The sequence below is a fragment of the Pleuronectes platessa genome, chromosome 5 (genome assembly GCF_947347685.1).
Source record: "Pleuronectes platessa chromosome 5, fPlePla1.1, whole genome shotgun sequence".
In the NCBI taxonomy this organism is placed as follows: domain Eukaryota; kingdom Metazoa; phylum Chordata; class Actinopteri; order Pleuronectiformes; family Pleuronectidae; genus Pleuronectes; species Pleuronectes platessa.
In genome coordinates this window covers 20,011,419-20,029,871 of record NC_070630.1, presented here as the reverse complement: position 1 = coordinate 20,029,871, position 18,453 = coordinate 20,011,419, and the positions used below count along the sequence as shown (strand labels likewise).

Sequence of the window (18,453 nt, the reverse complement as noted above, 5' to 3'; positions counted from 1 at the left end):
CAGGTAGCAAGATGTTATCAAGGTTCATGTTGAGACAGTAAGTGTATTTCATGTCATGGATATCTTAGGCTCAAAAGATAATTTACGTGTAAATGTACAGTGGGTGATGTCCCCAATGGGATAGCTTTTTCTCAACGCTTTGCTCCCTTTTAAAATCAGGTCACAGTGGGACAATAAATAATCAGAGAAAAAGTGGCTGATAACTATCACTTTGCTACATTCGGTCAGGCAAAGTAAAAGCAGTATTGTGATATTTGCAAGGTTGAAGGTACCCTTTCAAAACAAAATCCACTGATGAAATGAAGGACAAAATACCTGAAGAAAGATAGCACTAATTGACAAGGAGGTCCGGAATACAACGTGTTGTTCGAGGTTGGCAACAACAATAAGCGCAAGTGAAAATTGGTCCTCCATTGCCACACTTTTCGAACCTATCATACTTAATGGCAAGCTGTCAGAAGTGGGATTTGAACCCACACCTCCAATGTAGACTGCGACCTGAAGGCAGCGCCTTAGATCTGAACGCAGCGCTTTAGACCGGTTGGCTATTCTGATTGCAAAATCTGATGACATTGAATCCAAAGCGGTCCAAGACATCAGCGATAGTGAGTGTTAATAAGTTGAAACAGGTCCTATGCATCGGGTGAAAATATCTTGTAGAATGTATTGAGAATCTGTACAGGTAGCAAGATGTTATCAAGGTTCATGTTGAGACAGTAAGTGTATTTCATGTCCTGATTTTGACTATGTAGACAGGACAGCGTTCTATAAATGTGATACATCTGTAAAAGGTCCCACCGAGATTTGAACTCGGATCGCTGGAGTCAAAGTCCAGAGTGCTAACCATTACACCGAACCCTGCTTACCTGGGATATCTTAAGCTCAAAAGATAATTCATGTGTAAATGTACAGTGGGTGATGTCCCCAATGGGATAGCTTTTTTCTCAACGCTTTGCTCCCTTTCAAAATCAGGTCACAGTGGGACAATAAATAATCAAAGAAAAAGTGGCTGAAAAATATCACATTGCTACATTCGGTCAGGCAAAGTAAAAGCAGTATTGTGATATTTGCAATGTTGAAAGTACCCTTTCAAAACAAAATCCACTGATGAAATGAAGGACAAAATACCTGAAGAAAGATAGCACTAATTGACAAGGAGATCCGGAATACAACGTGTTGTTCGAGGTTGGCAACAACAATAATTGCAGGTGAAAATTGGTCCTCCATTGCCACAGGTATCGAACGTATCATACTTAATGTCAAGTTGTCAGAGGTGAGATTTGAACCCACGCCTCCAATGGAGACTGCGACCTGAAGGCAGCGCCTTAGATCTGAACGCAGCTCCTTAGACCGGTCGGCCATTTTGATTACAAAATCCGATGACATTGAATCCAAAGCAATCCAAGACATCAGCGATAGTGAGTGTTAATAAGTTGAAACAGGTCCTATGCATCGGGGGAAAATATCTTGTAGAATGTATTGAGAATCTGTACAGGTAGCAAGATGTTATCAAGGTTCATGTCAAGACAGTAAGTGTATTTCGTGTCCTGATTTTGACTATGTAGACAGGACAGCGTTCTATAAATGTGATACATCTGTAACAGGTCCCACCGAGATTTGAACTCGGATCGCTGGAGTCAAAGTCCAGAGTGCTAACCATTACACCATGGAACCCTGCTTACCTGGGATATCTTAGCACTAATTGACAAGGAGGTCCGGAATACACCGTGTTGTTCGAGGTTGGCAACAACAATAAGTGCAGGTGAAAATTGGTCCTCCATTGCCACAGGTATCGAACCTATCATAATTAATGGCAATTTGTCAGAGGTGAGATTTGAACCCACGCCTCCAATGGAGACTGCGACCTGAAGGCAGCGCCTTAGACCTGAACGCAGCGCATTAGACTGGTCGGCCATTCTGATTGCAAAATCTGATGACATTGAATCCAAAACGGTCCAAGACATCAGCGATAGTGAGTGTTAATAAGTTGAAACAGGTCCTAAGTTGAAACAGATACATCTGTAACAAGTCCCACCGAGATTTGAACTCGGATCGCTGGAGTCAAAGTCCAGAGTGCTAACCATTACACCATGGAACCCTGCTTACCTGGGATATCTTAGGCTCAAAGGATAATTTATGTGTAAATGTACAGTGGGTGATGTCCCCAATGGGATAGCTTTTTCTCAACGCTTTGCTCCCTTTTAAAATCAGGTCACAGTGGGACAATAAATAATCAGAGAAAAAGTGGCTGAAAAATATCACTTTGCTACATTTGGTCAGGCAAAGTAAAAGCAGTATTGTGATATGTGCAAGGTTGAAGGTACCCGTTCAAAACAAAATCCACTGATGAAATGAAGGACAAAATACCTGAAGAAAGATAGCACTAATACACCGTGTTGTTCGAGGTTGGCAACAACAATAAGTGCAGGTGAAAATTGGTCCTCCATTGTCAAAGGTATCGAACCTATCATACTTAATGGCAAGTTGTCAGAGGTGAGATTTGAACCCACGCCTCCAAAGGAGACTGCGACCTGAAGGCAGCGCCTTAGACCTGAACGCAGCGCCATAGACCGGTCGGCCATTCTGATTGCAAAATCTGATGACATTGAATCCAAAACGGTCCAAAACATCAGCGATAGTGAGTGTTAATAAGTTGAAACAGGTCCTGTGCATCGGGTGAAAATATCTTGTAGAATGTATTGAGAATCTGTACAGGTAGCAAGATGTTATCAAGGTTCATGTTGAGACAGTAAGTGTATTTCATGTCATGGATATCTTAGGCTCAAAAGATAATTTACGTGTAAATGTACAGTGGGTGATGTCCCCAATGGGATTCGAGGTTGGCAACAACAATAAGTGCAGGTGAAAATTGGTCCTCCATTGCCACAGGTATCGAACGTATCATACTTAATGGCAAGTTGTCAGAGGTGAGATTTGAACCCACGCCTCCAATGGAGACTGCGACCTGAAGGCAGCGCCTTAGATCTGAACGCAGCTCCTTAGACCGGTCGGCCGTTTTGATTGCAAAATCCGATGACATTGAATCCAAAGCGATCCAAGACATCAGCGATAGTGAGTGTTAATAAGTTGAAACAGGTCCTATGCATCGGGTGAAAATATCTTGAAGAATGTATTGAGAATCTGTACAGGTAGCAAGATGTTATCAAGGTTCATGTTGAGACAGTAAGTGTATTTCATGTCCTGATTTTGACTATGTAGACAGGACAGCGTTCTATAAATGTGATACATCTGTAACAGGTCCCACCGAGATTTGAACTCGGATCGCTGGAGTCAAAGTCCAGAGTGCTAACCATTACACCATGGAACCCTGCTTACCTGGGATATCTTAAGCTCAAAAGATAATTCATGTGTAAATGTACAGTGGGTGATGTCCCCAATGGGATAGCTTTTTCTCAACGCTTTGCTCCCTTTTAAAATCAGGTCACAGTGGGACAATAAATAATCAGAGAAAAAGTGGCTGAAAAATATCACTTTGCTACATTCGGTCAGGCAAAGTAAAAGCAGTATTGTGATATGTGCAAGGTTGAAGGTACCCGTTCAAAACAAAATCTACTGATGAAATGAAGGACAAAATACCTGAAGAAAGATAGCACTAATACACCGTGTTGTTCGAGGTTGGCAACAACAATAAGTGCAGGTGAAAATTGGTCCTCCATTGTCAAAGGTATCGAACCTATCATACTTAATGGCAAGTTGTCAGAGGTGAGATTTGAACCCACGCCTCCAAAGGAGACTGCGACCTGAAGGCAGCGCCTTAGACCTGAACGCAGCGCCTTAGACCGGTCGGCCATTCTGATTGCAAAATCTGATGACATTGAATCCAAAACGGTCCAAAACATCAGCGATAGTGAGTGTTAATAAGTTGAAACAGGTCCTGTGCATCGGGTGAAAATATCTTGTAGAATGTATTGAGAATCTGTACAGGTAGCAAGATGTTATCAAGGTTCATGTTGAGACAGTAAGTGTATTTCATGTCATGGATATCTTAGGCTCAAAAGATAATTTACGTGTAAATGTACAGTGGGTGATGTCCCCAATGGGATAGCTTTTTCTCAACGCTTTGCTCCCTTTTAAAATCAGGTCACAGTGGGACAATAAATAATCAGAGAAAAAGTGGCTGATAACTATCACTTTGCTACATTCGGTCAGGCAAAGTAAAAGCAGTATTGTGATATTTGCAAGGTTGAAGGTACCCTTTCAAAACAAAATCCACTGATGAAATGAAGGACAAAATACCTGAAGAAAGATAGCACTAATTGACAAGGAGGTCCGGAATACAACGTGTTGTTCGAGGTTGGCAACAACAATAAGCGCAAGTGAAAATTGGTCCTCCATTGCCACACTTTTCGAACCTATCATACTTAATGGCAAGCTGTCAGAAGTGGGATTTGAACCCACACCTCCAATGTAGACTGCGACCTGAAGGCAGCGCCTTAGATCTGAACGCAGCGCTTTAGACCGGTTGGCTATTCTGATTGCAAAATCTGATGACATTGAATCCAAAGCGGTCCAAGACATCAGCGATAGTGAGTGTTAATAAGTTGAAACAGGTCCTATGCATCGGGTGAAAATATCTTGTAGAATGTATTGAGAATCTGTACAGGTAGCAAGATGTTATCAAGGTTCATGTTGAGACAGTAAGTGTATTTCATGTCCTGATTTTGACTATGTAGACAGGACAGCGTTCTATAAATGTGATACATCTGTAAAAGGTCCCACCGAGATTTGAACTCGGATCGCTGGAGTCAAAGTCCAGAGTGCTAACCATTACACCGAACCCTGCTTACCTGGGATATCTTAAGCTCAAAAGATAATTCATGTGTAAATGTACAGTGGGTGATGTCCCCAATGGGATAGCTTTTTTCTCAACGCTTTGCTCCCTTTCAAAATCAGGTCACAGTGGGACAATAAATAATCAAAGAAAAAGTGGCTGAAAAATATCACATTGCTACATTCGGTCAGGCAAAGTAAAAGCAGTATTGTGATATTTGCAAGGTTGAAAGTACCCTTTCAAAACAAAATCCACTGATGAAATGAAGGACAAAATACCTGAAGAAAGATAGCACTAATTGACAAGGAGATCCGGAATACAACGTGTTGTTCGAGGTTGGCAACAACAATAATTGCAGGTGAAAATTGGTCCTCCATTGCCACAGGTATCGAACGTATCATACTTAATGTCAAGTTGTCAGAGGTGAGATTTGAACCCACGCCTCCAATGGAGACTGCGACCTGAAGGCAGCGCCTTAGATCTGAACGCAGCTCCTTAGACCGGTCGGCCATTTTGATTACAAAATCCGATGACATTGAATCCAAAGCAATCCAAGACATCAGCGATAGTGAGTGTTAATAAGTTGAAACAGGTCCTATGCATCGGGGGAAAATATCTTGTAGAATGTATTGAGAATCTGTACAGGTAGCAAGATGTTATCAAGGTTCATGTCAAGACAGTAAGTGTATTTCGTGTCCTGATTTTGACTATGTAGACAGGACAGCGTTCTATAAATGTGATACATCTGTAACAGGTCCCACCGAGATTTGAACTCGGATCGCTGGAGTCAAAGTCCAGAGTGCTAACCATTACACCATGGAACCCTGCTTACCTGGGATATCTTAAGCTCAAAAGATAATTCATGTGTAAATGTACAGTGGGTGATGTCCCCAATGGGATAGCTTTTTCTCAACGCTTTGCTCCCTTTTAAAATCAGGTCACAGTGGGACAATAAATAATCAGAGAAAAAGTGGCTGAAAAATATCACTTTGCTACATTCAGTCAGGCAAAGTAAAAGCAGTATTGTGATATTTGCAAGGTTGAAGGTACCCTTTCAAAACAAAATCCACTGATGAAATGAAGGACAAAATACCTGAAGAAAGATAGCACTAATTGACAAGGAGGTCCGGAATACACCGTGTTGTTCGAGGTTGGCAACAACAATAAGTGCAGGTGAAAATTGGTCCTCCATTGCCACAGGTATCGAACCTATCATAATTAATGGCAATTTGTCAGAGGTGAGATTTGAACCCACGCCTCCAATGGAGACTGCGACCTGAAGGCAGCGCCTTAGACCTGAACGCAGCGCATTAGACTGGTCGGCCATTCTGATTGCAAAATCTGATGACATTGAATCCAAAACGGTCCAAGACATCAGCGATAGTGAGTGTTAATAAGTTGAAACAGGTCCTAAGTTGAAACAGATACATCTGTAACAAGTCCCACCGAGATTTGAACTCGGATCGCTGGAGTCAAAGTCCAGAGTGCTAACCATTACACCATGGAACCCTGCTTACCTGGGATATCTTAGGCTCAAAGGATAATTCATGTGTAAATGTACAGTGGGTGATGTCCCCAATGGGATAGCTTTTTCTCAACGCTTTGCTCCCTTTTAAAATCAGGTCACAGTGGGACAATAAATAATCAGAGAAAAAGTGGCTGAAAAATATCACTTTGCTACATTTGGTCAGGCAAAGTAAAAGCAGTATTGTGATATGTGCAAGGTTGAAGGTACCCGTTCAAAACAAAATCCACTGATGAAATGAAGGACAAAATACCTGAAGAAAGATAGCACTAATACACCGTGTTGTTCGAGGTTGGCAACAACAATAAGTGCAGGTGAAAATTGGTCCTCCATTGTCAAAGGTATCGAACCTATCATACTTAATGGCAAGTTGTCAGAGGTGAGATTTGAACCCACGCCTCCAAAGGAGACTGCGACCTGAAGGCAGCGCCTTAGACCTGAACGCAGCGCCTTAGACCGGTCGGCCATTCTGATTGCAAAATCTGATGACATTGAATCCAAAACGGTCCAAAACATCAGCGATAGTGAGTGTTAATAAGTTGAAACAGGTCCTGTGCATCGGGTGAAAATATCTTGTAGAATGTATTGAGAATCTGTACAGGTAGCAAGATGTTATCAAGGTTCATGTTGAGACAGTAAGTGTATTTCATGTCATGGATATCTTAGGCTCAAAAGATAATTTACGTGTAAATGTACAGTGGGTGATGTCCCCAATGGGATTCGAGGTTGGCAACAACAATAAGTGCAGGTGAAAATTGGTCCTCCATTGCCACAGGTATCGAACGTATCATACTTAATGGCAAGTTGTCAGAGGTGAGATTTGAACCCACGCCTCCAATGGAGACTGCGACCTGAAGGCAGCGCCTTAGATCTGAACGCAGCTCCTTAGACCGGTCGGCCGTTTTGATTGCAAAATCCGATGACATTGAATCCAAAGCGATCCAAGACATCAGCGATAGTGAGTGTTAATAAGTTGAAACAGGTCCTATGCATCGGGTGAAAATATCTTGAAGAATGTATTGAGAATCTGTACAGGTAGCAAGATGTTATCAAGGTTCATGTTGAGACAGTAAGTGTATTTCATGTCCTGATTTTGACTATGTAGACAGGACAGCGTTCTATAAATGTGATACATCTGTAACAGGTCCCACCGAGATTTGAACTCGGATCGCTGGAGTCAAAGTCCAGAGTGCTAACCATTACACCATGGAACCCTGCTTACCTGGGATATCTTAAGCTCAAAAGATAATTCATGTGTAAATGTACAGTGGGTGATGTCCCCAATGGGATAGCTTTTTCTCAACGCTTTGCTCCCTTTTAAAATCAGGTCACAGTGGGACAATAAATAATCAGAGAAAAAGTGGCTGAAAAATATCACTTTGCTACATTCGGTCAGGCAAAGTAAAAGCAGTATTGTGATATGTGCAAGGTTGAAGGTACCCGTTCAAAACAAAATCTACTGATGAAATGAAGGACAAAATACCTGAAGAAAGATAGCACTAATACACCGTGTTGTTCGAGGTTGGCAACAACAATAAGTGCAGGTGAAAATTGGTCCTCCATTGTCAAAGGTATCGAACCTATCATACTTAATGGCAAGTTGTCAGAGGTGAGATTTGAACCCACGCCTCCAAAGGAGACTGCGACCTGAAGGCAGCGCCTTAGACCTGAACGCAGCGCCTTAGACCGGTCGGCCATTCTGATTGCAAAATCTGATGACATTGAATCCAAAACGGTCCAAAACATCAGCGATAGTGAGTGTTAATAAGTTGAAACAGGTCCTGTGCATCGGGTGAAAATATCTTGTAGAATGTATTGAGAATCTGTACAGGTAGCAAGATGTTATCAAGGTTCATGTTGAGACAGTAAGTGTATTTCATGTCATGGATATCTTAGGCTCAAAAGATAATTTACGTGTAAATGTACAGTGGGTGATGTCCCCAATGGGATAGCTTTTTCTCAACGCTTTGCTCCCTTTTAAAATCAGGTCACAGTGGGACAATAAATAATCAGAGAAAAAGTGGCTGATAACTATCACTTTGCTACATTCGGTCAGGCAAAGTAAAAGCAGTATTGTGATATTTGCAAGGTTGAAGGTACCCTTTCAAAACAAAATCCACTGATGAAATGAAGGACAAAATACCTGAAGAAAGATAGCACTAATTGACAAGGAGGTCCGGAATACAACGTGTTGTTCGAGGTTGGCAACAACAATAAGCGCAAGTGAAAATTGGTCCTCCATTGCCACACTTTTCGAACCTATCATACTTAATGGCAAGCTGTCAGAAGTGGGATTTGAACCCACACCTCCAATGTAGACTGCGACCTGAAGGCAGCGCCTTAGATCTGAACGCAGCGCTTTAGACCGGTTGGCTATTCTGATTGCAAAATCTGATGACATTGAATCCAAAGCGGTCCAAGACATCAGCGATAGTGAGTGTTAATAAGTTGAAACAGGTCCTATGCATCGGGTGAAAATATCTTGTAGAATGTATTGAGAATCTGTACAGGTAGCAAGATGTTATCAAGGTTCATGTTGAGACAGTAAGTGTATTTCATGTCCTGATTTTGACTATGTAGACAGGACAGCGTTCTATAAATGTGATACATCTGTAAAAGGTCCCACCGAGATTTGAACTCGGATCGCTGGAGTCAAAGTCCAGAGTGCTAACCATTACACCGAACCCTGCTTACCTGGGATATCTTAAGCTCAAAAGATAATTCATGTGTAAATGTACAGTGGGTGATGTCCCCAATGGGATAGCTTTTTCTCAACGCTTTGCTCCCTTTCAAAATCAGGTCACAGTGGGACAATAAATAATCAAAGAAAAAGTGGCTGAAAAATATCACATTGCTACATTCGGTCAGGCAAAGTAAAAGCAGTATTGTGATATTTGCAAGGTTGAAGGTACCCTTTCAAAACAAAATCCACTGATGAAATGAAGGACAAAATACCTGAAGAAAGATAGCACTAATTGACAAGGAGATCCGGAATACAACGTGTTGTTCGAGGTTGGCAACAACAATAATTGCAGGTGAAAATTGGTCCTCCATTGCCACAGGTATCGAACGTATCATACTTAATGTCAAGTTGTCAGAGGTGAGATTTGAACCCACGCCTCCAATGGAGACTGCGACCTGAAGGCAGCGCCTTAGATCTGAACGCAGCTCCTTAGACCGGTCGGCCATTTTGATTACAAAATCCGATGACATTGAATCCAAAGCAATCCAAGACATCAGCGATAGTGAGTGTTAATAAGTTGAAACAGGTCCTATGCATCGGGGGAAAATATCTTGTAGAATGTATTGAGAATCTGTACAGGTAGCAAGATGTTATCAAGGTTCATGTCAAGACAGTAAGTGTATTTCGTGTCCTGATTTTGACTATGTAGACAGGACAGCGTTCTATAAATGTGATACATCTGTAACAGGTCCCACCGAGATTTGAACTCGGATCGCTGGAGTCAAAGTCCAGAGTGCTAACCATTACACCATGGAACCCTGCTTACCTGGGATATCTTAAGCTCAAAAGATAATTCATGTGTAAATGTACAGTGGGTGATGTCCCCAATGGGATAGCTTTTTCTCAACGCTTTGCTCCCTTTTAAAATCAGGTCACAGTGGGACAATAAATAATCAGAGAAAAAGTGGCTGAAAAATATCACTTTGCTACATTCGGTCAGGCAAAGTAAAAGCAGTATTGTGATATTTGCAAGGTTGAAGGTACCCTTTCAAAACAAAATCCACTGATGAAATGAAGGACAAAATACCTGAAGAAAGATAGCACTAATTGACAAGGAGGTCCGGAATACACCGTGTTGTTCGAGGTTGGCAACAACAATAAGTGCAGGTGAAAATTGGTCCTCCATTGCCACAGGTATCGAACCTATCATAATTAATGGCAATTTGTCAGAGGTGAGATTTGAACCCACGCCTCCAATGGAGACTGCGACCTGAAGGCAGCGCCTTAGACCTGAACGCAGCGCATTAGACTGGTCGGCCATTCTGATTGCAAAATCTGATGACATTGAATCCAAAACGGTCCAAGACATCAGCGATAGTGAGTGTTAATAAGTTGAAACAGGTCCTAAGTTGAAACAGATACATCTGTAACAAGTCCCACCGAGATTTGAACTCGGATCGCTGGAGTCAAAGTCCAGAGTGCTAACCATTACACCATGGAACCCTGCTTACCTGGGATATCTTAGGCTCAAAGGATAATTTATGTGTAAATGTACAGTGGGTGATGTCCCCAATGGGATAGCTTTTTCTCAACGCTTTGCTCCCTTTTAAAATCAGGTCACAGTGGGACAATAAATAATCAGAGAAAAAGTGGCTGAAAAATATCACTTTGCTACATTTGGTCAGGCAAAGTAAAAGCAGTATTGTGATATGTGCAAGGTTGAAGGTACCCGTTCAAAACAAAATCCACTGATGAAATGAAGGACAAAATACCTGAAGAAAGATAGCACTAATACACCGTGTTGTTCGAGGTTGGCAACAACAATAAGTGCAGGTGAAAATTGGTCCTCCATTGTCAAAGGTATCGAACCTATCATACTTAATGGCAAGTTGTCAGAGGTGAGATTTGAACCCACGCCTCCAAAGGAGACTGCGACCTGAAGGCAGCGCCTTAGACCTGAACGCAGCGCCATAGACCGGTCGGCCATTCTGATTGCAAAATCTGATGACATTGAATCCAAAACGGTCCAAAACATCAGCGATAGTGAGTGTTAATAAGTTGAAACAGGTCCTGTGCATCGGGTGAAAATATCTTGTAGAATGTATTGAGAATCTGTACAGGTAGCAAGATGTTATCAAGGTTCATGTTGAGACAGTAAGTGTATTTCATGTCATGGATATCTTAGGCTCAAAAGATAATTTACGTGTAAATGTACAGTGGGTGATGTCCCCAATGGGATTCGAGGTTGGCAACAACAATAAGTGCAGGTGAAAATTGGTCCTCCATTGCCACAGGTATCGAACGTATCATACTTAATGGCAAGCTGTCAGAAGTGGGATTTGAACCCACACCTCCAATGTAGACTGCGACCTGAAGGCAGCGCCTTAGATCTGAACGCAGCGCTTTAGACCGGTTGGCTATTCTGATTGCAAAATCTGATGACATTGAATCCAAAGCGGTCCAAGACATCAGCGATAGTGAGTGTTAATAAGTTGAAACAGGTCCTATGCATCGGGTGAAAATATCTTGTAGAATGTATTGAGAATCTGTACAGGTAGCAAGATGTTATCAAGGTTCATGTTGAGACAGTAAGTGTATTTCATGTCCTGATTTTGACTATGTAGACAGGACAGCGTTCTATAAATGTGATACATCTGTAAAAGGTCCCACCGAGATTTGAACTCGGATCGCTGGAGTCAAAGTCCAGAGTGCTAACCATTACACCGAACCCTGCTTACCTGGGATATCTTAAGCTCAAAAGATAATTCATGTGTAAATGTACAGTGGGTGATGTCCCCAATGGGATAGCTTTTTTCTCAACGCTTTGCTCCCTTTCAAAATCAGGTCACAGTGGGACAATAAATAATCAAAGAAAAAGTGGCTGAAAAATATCACATTGCTACATTCGGTCAGGCAAAGTAAAAGCAGTATTGTGATATTTGCAATGTTGAAAGTACCCTTTCAAAACAAAATCCACTGATGAAATGAAGGACAAAATACCTGAAGAAAGATAGCACTAATTGACAAGGAGATCCGGAATACAACGTGTTGTTCGAGGTTGGCAACAACAATAATTGCAGGTGAAAATTGGTCCTCCATTGCCACAGGTATCGAACGTATCATACTTAATGTCAAGTTGTCAGAGGTGAGATTTGAACCCACGCCTCCAATGGAGACTGCGACCTGAAGGCAGCGCCTTAGATCTGAACGCAGCTCCTTAGACCGGTCGGCCATTTTGATTACAAAATCCGATGACATTGAATCCAAAGCAATCCAAGACATCAGCGATAGTGAGTGTTAATAAGTTGAAACAGGTCCTATGCATCGGGGGAAAATATCTTGTAGAATGTATTGAGAATCTGTACAGGTAGCAAGATGTTATCAAGGTTCATGTCAAGACAGTAAGTGTATTTCGTGTCCTGATTTTGACTATGTAGACAGGACAGCGTTCTATAAATGTGATACATCTGTAACAGGTCCCACCGAGATTTGAACTCGGATCGCTGGAGTCAAAGTCCAGAGTGCTAACCATTACACCATGGAACCCTGCTTACCTGGGATATCTTAGCACTAATTGACAAGGAGGTCCGGAATACACCGTGTTGTTCGAGGTTGGCAACAACAATAAGTGCAGGTGAAAATTGGTCCTCCATTGCCACAGGTATCGAACCTATCATAATTAATGGCAATTTGTCAGAGGTGAGATTTGAACCCACGCCTCCAATGGAGACTGCGACCTGAAGGCAGCGCCTTAGACCTGAACGCAGCGCATTAGACTGGTCGGCCATTCTGATTGCAAAATCTGATGACATTGAATCCAAAACGGTCCAAGACATCAGCGATAGTGAGTGTTAATAAGTTGAAACAGGTCCTAAGTTGAAACAGATACATCTGTAACAAGTCCCACCGAGATTTGAACTCGGATCGCTGGAGTCAAAGTCCAGAGTGCTAACCATTACACCATGGAACCCTGCTTACCTGGGATATCTTAGGCTCAAAGGATAATTTATGTGTAAATGTACAGTGGGTGATGTCCCCAATGGGATAGCTTTTTCTCAACGCTTTGCTCCCTTTTAAAATCAGGTCACAGTGGGACAATAAATAATCAGAGAAAAAGTGGCTGAAAAATATCACTTTGCTACATTTGGTCAGGCAAAGTAAAAGCAGTATTGTGATATGTGCAAGGTTGAAGGTACCCGTTCAAAACAAAATCCACTGATGAAATGAAGGACAAAATACCTGAAGAAAGATAGCACTAATACACCGTGTTGTTCGAGGTTGGCAACAACAATAAGTGCAGGTGAAAATTGGTCCTCCATTGTCAAAGGTATCGAACCTATCATACTTAATGGCAAGTTGTCAGAGGTGAGATTTGAACCCACGCCTCCAAAGGAGACTGCGACCTGAAGGCAGCGCCTTAGACCTGAACGCAGCGCCATAGACCGGTCGGCCATTCTGATTGCAAAATCTGATGACATTGAATCCAAAACGGTCCAAAACATCAGCGATAGTGAGTGTTAATAAGTTGAAACAGGTCCTGTGCATCGGGTGAAAATATCTTGTAGAATGTATTGAGAATCTGTACAGGTAGCAAGATGTTATCAAGGTTCATGTTGAGACAGTAAGTGTATTTCATGTCATGGATATCTTAGGCTCAAAAGATAATTTACGTGTAAATGTACAGTGGGTGATGTCCCCAATGGGATTCGAGGTTGGCAACAACAATAAGTGCAGGTGAAAATTGGTCCTCCATTGCCACAGGTATCGAACGTATCATACTTAATGGCAAGTTGTCAGAGGTGAGATTTGAACCCACGCCTCCAATGGAGACTGCGACCTGAAGGCAGCGCCTTAGATCTGAACGCAGCTCCTTAGACCGGTCGGCCGTTTTGATTGCAAAATCCGATGACATTGAATCCAAAGCGATCCAAGACATCAGCGATAGTGAGTGTTAATAAGTTGAAACAGGTCCTATGCATCGGGTGAAAATATCTTGAAGAATGTATTGAGAATCTGTACAGGTAGCAAGATGTTATCAAGGTTCATGTTGAGACAGTAAGTGTATTTCATGTCCTGATTTTGACTATGTAGACAGGACAGCGTTCTATAAATGTGATACATCTGTAACAGGTCCCACCGAGATTTGAACTCGGATCGCTGGAGTCAAAGTCCAGAGTGCTAACCATTACACCATGGAACCCTGCTTACCTGGGATATCTTAAGCTCAAAAGATAATTCATGTGTAAATGTACAGTGGGTGATGTCCCCAATGGGATAGCTTTTTCTCAACGCTTTGCTCCCTTTTAAAATCAGGTCACAGTGGGACAATAAATAATCAGAGAAAAAGTGGCTGAAAAATATCACTTTGCTACATTCGGTCAGGCAAAGTAAAAGCAGTATTGTGATATGTGCAAGGTTGAAGGTACCCGTTCAAAACAAAATCTACTGATGAAATGAAGGACAAAATACCTGAAGAAAGATAGCACTAATACACCGTGTTGTTCGAGGTTGGCAACAACAATAAGTGCAGGTGAAAATTGGTCCTCCATTGTCAAAGGTATCGAACCTATCATACTTAATGGCAAGTTGTCAGAGGTGAGATTTGAACCCACGCCTCCAAAGGAGACTGCGACCTGAAGGCAGCGCCTTAGACCTGAACGCAGCGCCTTAGACCGGTCGGCCATTCTGATTGCAAAATCTGATGACATTGAATCCAAAACGGTCCAAAACATCAGCGATAGTGAGTGTTAATAAGTTGAAACAGGTCCTGTGCATCGGGTGAAAATATCTTGTAGAATGTATTGAGAATCTGTACAGGTAGCAAGATGTTATCAAGGTTCATGTTGAGACAGTAAGTGTATTTCATGTCATGGATATCTTAGGCTCAAAAGATAATTTACGTGTAAATGTACAGTGGGTGATGTCCCCAATGGGATAGCTTTTTCTCAACGCTTTGCTCCCTTTTAAAATCAGGTCACAGTGGGACAATAAATAATCAGAGAAAAAGTGGCTGATAACTATCACTTTGCTACATTCGGTCAGGCAAAGTAAAAGCAGTATTGTGATATTTGCAAGGTTGAAGGTACCCTTTCAAAACAAAATCCACTGATGAAATGAAGGACAAAATACCTGAAGAAAGATAGCACTAATTGACAAGGAGGTCCGGAATACAACGTGTTGTTCGAGGTTGGCAACAACAATAAGCGCAAGTGAAAATTGGTCCTCCATTGCCACACTTTTCGAACCTATCATACTTAATGGCAAGCTGTCAGAAGTGGGATTTGAACCCACACCTCCAATGTAGACTGCGACCTGAAGGCAGCGCCTTAGATCTGAACGCAGCGCTTTAGACCGGTTGGCTATTCTGATTGCAAAATCTGATGACATTGAATCCAAAGCGGTCCAAGACATCAGCGATAGTGAGTGTTAATAAGTTGAAACAGGTCCTATGCATCGGGTGAAAATATCTTGTAGAATGTATTGAGAATCTGTACAGGTAGCAAGATGTTATCAAGGTTCATGTTGAGACAGTAAGTGTATTTCATGTCCTGATTTTGACTATGTAGACAGGACAGCGTTCTATAAATGTGATACATCTGTAAAAGGTCCCACCGAGATTTGAACTCGGATCGCTGGAGTCAAAGTCCAGAGTGCTAACCATTACACCGAACCCTGCTTACCTGGGATATCTTAAGCTCAAAAGATAATTCATGTGTAAATGTACAGTGGGTGATGTCCCCAATGGGATAGCTTTTTTCTCAACGCTTTGCTCCCTTTCAAAATCAGGTCACAGTGGGACAATAAATAATCAAAGAAAAAGTGGCTGAAAAATATCACATTGCTACATTCGGTCAGGCAAAGTAAAAGCAGTATTGTGATATTTGCAAGGTTGAAAGTACCCTTTCAAAACAAAATCCACTGATGAAATGAAGGACAAAATACCTGAAGAAAGATAGCACTAATTGACAAGGAGATCCGGAATACAACGTGTTGTTCGAGGTTGGCAACAACAATAATTGCAGGTGAAAATTGGTCCTCCATTGCCACAGGTATCGAACGTATCATACTTAATGTCAAGTTGTCAGAGGTGAGATTTGAACCCACGCCTCCAATGGAGACTGCGACCTGAAGGCAGCGCCTTAGATCTGAACGCAGCTCCTTAGACCGGTCGGCCATTTTGATTACAAAATCCGATGACATTGAATCCAAAGCAATCCAAGACATCAGCGATAGTGAGTGTTAATAAGTTGAAACAGGTCCTATGCATCGGGGGAAAATATCTTGTAGAATGTATTGAGAATCTGTACAGGTAGCAAGATGTTATCAAGGTTCATGTCAAGACAGTAAGTGTATTTCGTGTCCTGATTTTGACTATGTAGACAGGACAGCGTTCTATAAATGTGATACATCTGTAACAGGTCCCACCGAGATTTGAACTCGGATCGCTGGAGTCAAAGTCCAGAGTGCTAACCATTACACCATGGAACCCTGCTTACCTGGGATATCTTAAGCTCAAAAGATAATTCATGTGTAAATGTACAGTGGGTGATGTCCCCAATGGGATAGCTTTTTCTCAACGCTTTGCTCCCTTTTAAAATCAGGTCACAGTGGGACAATAAATAATCAGAGAAAAAGTGGCTGAAAAATATCACTTTGCTACATTCAGTCAGGCAAAGTAAAAGCAGTATTGTGATATTTGCAAGGTTGAAGGTACCCTTTCAAAACAAAATCCACTGATGAAATGAAGGACAAAATACCTGAAGAAAGATAGCACTAATTGACAAGGAGGTCCGGAATACACCGTGTTGTTCGAGGTTGGCAACAACAATAAGTGCAGGTGAAAATTGGTCCTCCATTGCCACAGGTATCGAACCTATCATAATTAATGGCAATTTGTCAGAGGTGAGATTTGAACCCACGCCTCCAATGGAGACTGCGACCTGAAGGCAGCGCCTTAGACCTGAACGCAGCGCATTAGACTGGTCGGCCATTCTGATTGCAAAATCTGATGACATTGAATCCAAAACGGTCCAAGACATCAGCGATAGTGAGTGTTAATAAGTTGAAACAGGTCCTAAGTTGAAACAGATACATCTGTAACAAGTCCCACCGAGATTTGAACTCGGATCGCTGGAGTCAAAGTCCAGAGTGCTAACCATTACACCATGGAACCCTGCTTACCTGGGATATCTTAGGCTCAAAGGATAATTCATGTGTAAATGTACAGTGGGTGATGTCCCCAATGGGATAGCTTTTTCTCAACGCTTTGCTCCCTTTTAAAATCAGGTCACAGTGGGACAATAAATAATCAGAGAAAAAGTGGCTGAAAAATATCACTTTGCTACATTTGGTCAGGCAAAGTAAAAGCAGTATTGTGATATGTGCAAGGTTGAAGGTACCCGTTCAAAACAAAATCCACTGATGAAATGAAGGACAAAATACCTGAAGAAAGATAGCACTAATACACCGTGTTGTTCGAGGTTGGCAACAACAATAAGTGCAGGTGAAAATTGGTCCTCCATTGTCAAAGGTATCGAACCTATCATACTTAATGGCAAGTTGTCAGAGGTGAGATTTGAACCCACGCCTCCAAAGGAGACTGCGACCTGAAGGCAGCGCCTTAGACCTGAACGCAGCGCCTTAGACCGGTCGGCCATTCTGATTGCAAAATCTGATGACATTGAATCCAAAACGGTCCAAAACATCAGCGATAGTGAGTGTTAATAAGTTGAAACAGGTCCTGTGCATCGGGTGAAAATATCTTGTAGAATGTATTGAGAATCTGTACAGGTAGCAAGATGTTATCAAGGTTCATGTTGAGACAGTAAGTGTATTTCATGTCATGGATATCTTAGGCTCAAAAGATAATTTACGTGTAAATGTACAGTGGGTGATGTCCCCAATGGGATAGCTTTTTCTCAACGCTTTGCTCCCTTTTAAAATCAGGTCACAGTGGGACAATAAATAATCAGAGAAAAAGTGGCTGATAACTATCACTTTGCTACATTCGGTCAGGCAAAGTAAAAGCAGTATTGTGATATTTGCAAGGTTGAAGGTACCCTTTCAAAACAAAATCCACTGATGAAATGAAGGACAAAATACCTGAAGAAAGATAGCACTAATTGACAAGGAGGTCCGGAATACAACGTGTTGTTCGAGGTTGGCAACAACAATAAGCGCAAGTGAAAATTGGTCCTCCATTGCCACACTTTTCGAACCTATCATACTTAATGGCAAGCTGTCAGAAGTGGGATTTGAACCCACACCTCCAATGTAGACTGCGACCTGAAGGCAGCGCCTTAGATCTGAACGCAGCGCTTTAGACCGGTTGGCTATTCTGATTGCAAAATCTGATGACATTGAATCCAAAGCGGTCCAAGACATCAGCGATAGTGAGTGTTAATAAGTTGAAACAGGTCCTATGCATCGGGTGAAAATATCTTGTAGAATGTA

The 18,453-nt window shown here is 41.9% G+C and overlaps 13 non-coding genes across 13 annotated transcripts; all 13 read right to left on the bottom strand.

The window, feature by feature from the left end:
* Positions 1–1,602: 1,602 nt before the first annotated feature.
* On the bottom strand, positions 1,603–1,674 carry trnaq-uug (transfer RNA glutamine (anticodon UUG)). The gene has a single exon. It is a non-coding gene; the product is annotated as a tRNA-Gln (tRNA).
* Positions 1,675–2,026: 352 nt separating this feature from the next.
* On the bottom strand, positions 2,027–2,098 carry trnaq-uug (transfer RNA glutamine (anticodon UUG)). The gene has a single exon. It is a non-coding gene; the product is annotated as a tRNA-Gln (tRNA).
* Positions 2,099–3,256: 1,158 nt separating this feature from the next.
* trnaq-uug (transfer RNA glutamine (anticodon UUG)) lies at positions 3,257–3,328 on the bottom strand. Its single transcript has one exon. It is a non-coding gene; the product is annotated as a tRNA-Gln (tRNA).
* A 2,216-nt stretch (positions 3,329–5,544) lies between these two features.
* Positions 5,545–5,616, bottom strand: trnaq-uug (transfer RNA glutamine (anticodon UUG)). Its single transcript has one exon. It is a non-coding gene; the product is annotated as a tRNA-Gln (tRNA).
* Positions 5,617–6,229: 613 nt separating this feature from the next.
* Positions 6,230–6,301, bottom strand: trnaq-uug (transfer RNA glutamine (anticodon UUG)). Its single transcript has one exon. It is a non-coding gene; the product is annotated as a tRNA-Gln (tRNA).
* A 1,158-nt stretch (positions 6,302–7,459) lies between these two features.
* On the bottom strand, positions 7,460–7,531 carry trnaq-uug (transfer RNA glutamine (anticodon UUG)). The gene has a single exon. It is a non-coding gene; the product is annotated as a tRNA-Gln (tRNA).
* A 2,215-nt stretch (positions 7,532–9,746) lies between these two features.
* trnaq-uug (transfer RNA glutamine (anticodon UUG)) lies at positions 9,747–9,818 on the bottom strand. The gene has a single exon. It is a non-coding gene; the product is annotated as a tRNA-Gln (tRNA).
* A 613-nt stretch (positions 9,819–10,431) lies between these two features.
* trnaq-uug (transfer RNA glutamine (anticodon UUG)) lies at positions 10,432–10,503 on the bottom strand. The gene has a single exon. It is a non-coding gene; the product is annotated as a tRNA-Gln (tRNA).
* Positions 10,504–12,474: 1,971 nt separating this feature from the next.
* trnaq-uug (transfer RNA glutamine (anticodon UUG)) lies at positions 12,475–12,546 on the bottom strand. The gene has a single exon. It is a non-coding gene; the product is annotated as a tRNA-Gln (tRNA).
* Positions 12,547–12,898: 352 nt separating this feature from the next.
* trnaq-uug (transfer RNA glutamine (anticodon UUG)) lies at positions 12,899–12,970 on the bottom strand. Its single transcript has one exon. It is a non-coding gene; the product is annotated as a tRNA-Gln (tRNA).
* Positions 12,971–14,128: 1,158 nt separating this feature from the next.
* On the bottom strand, positions 14,129–14,200 carry trnaq-uug (transfer RNA glutamine (anticodon UUG)). Its single transcript has one exon. It is a non-coding gene; the product is annotated as a tRNA-Gln (tRNA).
* Positions 14,201–16,416: 2,216 nt separating this feature from the next.
* trnaq-uug (transfer RNA glutamine (anticodon UUG)) lies at positions 16,417–16,488 on the bottom strand. Its single transcript has one exon. It is a non-coding gene; the product is annotated as a tRNA-Gln (tRNA).
* Positions 16,489–17,101: 613 nt separating this feature from the next.
* On the bottom strand, positions 17,102–17,173 carry trnaq-uug (transfer RNA glutamine (anticodon UUG)). Its single transcript has one exon. It is a non-coding gene; the product is annotated as a tRNA-Gln (tRNA).
* Between the last annotated feature and the right edge of the window lie 1,280 nt (positions 17,174–18,453).